This window comes from Pteropus vampyrus, unplaced genomic scaffold, assembly GCF_000151845.1.
Source record: "Pteropus vampyrus isolate Shadow unplaced genomic scaffold, Pvam_2.0 Scaffold23, whole genome shotgun sequence".
NCBI classification, from domain to species: domain Eukaryota; kingdom Metazoa; phylum Chordata; class Mammalia; order Chiroptera; family Pteropodidae; genus Pteropus; species Pteropus vampyrus.
The window spans coordinates 5,254,356-5,258,839 of NW_011888804.1; the positions used below are offsets into that span (position 1 = coordinate 5,254,356).

The 4,484-nt window shown below is 40.2% G+C and overlaps 1 pseudogene; it reads right to left on the reverse strand.

Moving 5' to 3' along the window:
* Positions 1-1,701: 1,701 nt before the first annotated feature.
* Positions 1,702-1,820, reverse strand: LOC111737102 (annotated as a pseudogene).
* Positions 1,821-4,484: the final 2,664 nt, after the last annotated feature.

The window sequence follows — 4,484 nt, forward strand, 5'->3', positions numbered from 1 at the left end:
TCAATGCAGCATATTTACTGGAAGACATTTTCGTAGGGGTATCATAGAAAAACAACAACAAAAAATCTAACTACGAAAATGTTCGTTGCAATGATATTTGCAATAGTATAAATGGGAAAAGTCAAGTGTCCAACAATAAGGAATTACTGCATAAATTACGATGCCTCCAGAAAATGGAGTGTGCGACCATTACAAACCAATGTCATAAAAGACTGTTTAATGACATGGAAAGGTGTTTGTGATGTTATTTTTCCATGGAGAAATGATGCCACAATGCATCATGGAGAGTATGATCCCATTAAAAAACCGCATAGGAAAAACACACGAAGAACGGACATTAAAATAGAAATAGTGGCTATCTCCAGGTGGCGAGCATAAGATTGCTTTCCTTTTTTTTTTTTTTTTAATTTCGATGAGATAATACACAACACTCAGCCCTGCCTGACATGGAGACATCGCTAAATAGATTACTCTTGATATTATTATTCACCCCACCAGTCGAATGGAGTAAATATCACCTTGGTTATTAGAAAGAAACCAGTCATGAAGGTTTTCAATAGAGAGTATTTTTGTATCTATACTTTTTTTTTTTTCGGGAGGAGAGGATTCTATACCATAGGGGTTGAGAATGTAGATTCTTTAGATTCAAAGACTTAGATTCAAATCCTGCTACTGGGCTATTTGCAAGCTGATCAAGAATGTAGGCAAATTAATTATGTCTTTTGAGCCTCGGTGTCTTCACTCGAGGTGAAGACGACAATGGCTATATCCTCAGATTATTGTGAGTATGAAAGATGATGTAATAAATCATGTGGCACTTGGGGGATTTAAATCTCAATCTATGTTTTTCCTATCAAATTGTGCGAAAAGAATCTGCACTAGATTCGTAAAACAAAGAAGTGCAATTTCGAACGTAAGAAATAAATAGATCTGAAAGCACGCGACCTTCTCCCTTCATCCTCTGCTATGCAGTACAGCAGACATGCATTCGGCATAGAGATAGGCCATCAGACCAGTTTTGGTAACGGAAATGGGTGTAGAATGAGCTTCCCAGAGCCCGAAGTTGACAGTGGAGGCGAGGAAAAGGGAAAGAAGCTACTGCGAACCGAAAGGAACCCAGCTCAAAGCTGCTTTTGCAGCAAGGCTTTCACCTGGAGCAGGCAAGGTGTTTGTTGGAAGCATGTGTCTTACCACGTTTACTAGGATCATCTGCTCCTGACAGCTCACAAATCCCCTGTGGTCTTGAAAACCAGGCCAGCTCAATGAGCAAGCTGCCTCATTTGACTGGTAAAAAAGATATTTTGCAAGCAAAATATGCAAATAGCTAGATATATTGTTAAAATAGGCATCATATGTTATGAATACACATGTACGTATATCTCCAAACTGTCATTTCTCTTTTTTTTCTGTTTAATTGAGCTTTTTATTCCAACTTTATTGGGATACAATTGGCATAATACATTGTGTGAGTGTAAGGTGTACAATGTGATGGCTCGAAATGGGTAGATATTCGAAGTGATTACCCCAATAAGGTTAGTTAACACATATGCATCATCTCACATGGTTCATACTTTCTTTTCTGCAAAGAGAAGTTTTTTTTTTTTAATTTAATTTTAATTTTTTAGGCGAGGCAACCCTTGGTTGACCTCACAGATTGCAAGGACCTTGTCAGTGTACAATCTCTTATTTTTTTATTTTTTATGCCTACAGCACCTGGTCTTCCAAGTTGGTCTCCCATCCAAATACTAACCAGGCCCGACCCTGCTTAGCTTCCGAGATCAGATGGGATGGGGTTTGTTCAGGGTAGCATGGCCGTAGACAAGGAGAAGTTTTAAGATCTACTCTTAGTGGATTTCAAGTGTACAATGCCATATCGTTACCTACAGTTTCCATGCTGTACATTAGATCTCGAGAACTTACTTGGCTAATGACTGGATGTTTGTATGCTGTAACCACCTTCATCCATTTCCGCCACCTCCCTATCCCTGGCAATCTCTTCTTCTATAAGTCAGGATTGTTTAGATTCCAGATACAAATGATATTATACATTATTTGTTTTTCTCTATGTTGTCACAAATGGCAGGATTTCTTTATTTTTATGGCCAAATAATATTCCATTATATATACATATATACATGGAGAATATGTATACTATATATGTGTGTGTGTGTGTGTGTGTGTGTGTGTGTGTGTGTGTGTGTGTGTGTGTGTATACCTGTATATATATCACATTTTCTTTATCCATTCATCCACTAAGGAGACTTAAGTCATTTTCATGCCTTGGTTGTTATAAATAATGTTGTCATTTTTGCACTGTCCCTCAGGTTCGGGGGGAGGAGGGTGGGGGATGAAAACAGAGACCCAAGGCAGCTGAGTTTGACCCAGACATGCCCAGGGAAGCCGCCAGAGGAGGACAGACTTCCCAAAATCAGGGCATTTATTATTTAAACATTGATCGTTCCGTTTAAATCATACAGATGGAAAAGCCTTTCCATTTGTAAAAGTCATTTTTTAATGGCAGATCAAAGCCTGCCGACATTTTGCTGGACCATGCATGCTTGTGGATGCGGAAGGGGTACGCGTCCAAAGTGGAGAAGAACCATCCAGAACAATGCTGAGCCTCACTCTCCCATCCGGCAAATCGGTAGAACAAGCTTCATCAGCTCCCTGTATCAGTTAGTGTCCCGCTGGAACACAGAAACCATTCTAAATGGGTCCACATGGAGATAAGTTAATGTAAAGAATGAGTTACCCAGGTGACGGAAGAGTGTAGAAGCCAGTCAAGCGGAAGCAACTGAGATGAGCGACAGACATGAGGCTCCAGCATCCTTAGGCTGCAGGAACGACGAGGGGGTCAGGGCTGATCCGGGAGATCAATGCATGGCAAGGGCTGCTCCGAAAGAAATGGAACTGAGACGCGTAGGCCAGGGATGTCACAGAACAGCTCAAGTTCAAGGGAAAGCAACATAGACTCCGTCTCGACACGTGGAGTGACATGCATATGTAAGAAGGATAGAGATCGATGATGCCCATCTTTAGAAACTCTACCACAATACACATTCAGGATTGTTATGCTGTCTTGATGAACCGGTAGGTTTTACCCCTTTACCATTATATTATGTTCCTCTTTGTCTCTAACGATAGTCCTTGCTTTGAATTCTACCTCATCTGATATTAATATAGCCAACCTAGGGATTTTCTTTTTAAGGTTACTACCTGCATGGTACCTCTTTTCCATCTTCTTTGCTTAAAACCATCTGTCTCTTCACATTTATGGTACATCTCTTGTAAACACAATATCGTTGGGGCTTGTGTTTTCATCCAGTCAAACAATCTGTCTTATTTAGTATTTAGTCCATTTATACTCCATGTAAATATTCATATGGCTGGGATTGTTTGCCATCTTTTTTTTTTTTTTTTATTTATTCAGGCTGTTTTCATCTCCCACGCCCCCACTTTCCTGCATTCTTTTGTACTAACTGGATATTTTTAGTTTGTTTCTGTTGCGCTTTCCATTTTTGTTATAGGTTACATCCTCCTGACCTGCTAAATTTTTTTTATTATATTTCAAAAACTGTGGAGATTATATTGTTGAAAATATGAATTATTTTATCTTCTTTTAAAGAGAATTGAGCTTTGTTCTAGCAAGTAGTTAATTTACCGGAGGTTCAGGTTGACCTTAGAAACTTGTTTAGGCTTCCTTAGTGGGGTGTGGGGGGTGGGTAAAGGGTAGCTCTCTCTCTCTAAGGCTAAAATAGTTCTCTTTCTAAGGCATGACCTTGCTGCGGGTATCAAATGAATGCTTAGGAAATTCAACACACTCTCTTCTGTTTCTTGGCCAGAGCCCCAACATCTCCTTACCCTGTGTAACCTCTAGAATCACCTTTTAACTCACAGTACCCACTCTCTGCCCCTGACAGTGGCTATTCGCTATTAAGTTTGAGTCTTGCCTTGCACACACTCCATTTAGTATTTGTCCCAGACCTCGTCGTCTGTGTAGCTTCTTTTCTCTACCGTCCTGTTTCACATATTCTGCTGCCTCGGCAACACCAAACTCCAATCTGGTTCTCTTCGAGCAAGTTCACTGCTGTCTGTTTGGGCTCCACTTCTCCGTGCTGCAAGTGGAAATCTGGCGTGAACGTGGAGCTGGTTTCAAGTGTTCCTTTCTCTCAAAGATCACAGCTCTTCACTGTCAGCTGTCCCATGTCTGAAAACAGCTGCTTCATAGACTTATTTATGAGAGGGTGAGTCTAGGACCAACGACTCCACCATGGCTGTGTCCAAAAGTCTCATAGAGCTTTGAGAATGAGATAATATATGCTTTTGAAGTCACAAGTATACAGTAAGTGATTAATGAATAGTAGCTAGTATTATTTTAATATCTTTTGATGCATTTAACTCTCTCATTGGGCTATAGATTCTTCGAGTTAAAGACTGTGTCTTAATCACTTTTACATCTGCAATACCGAGCACAAAGCCTGGCA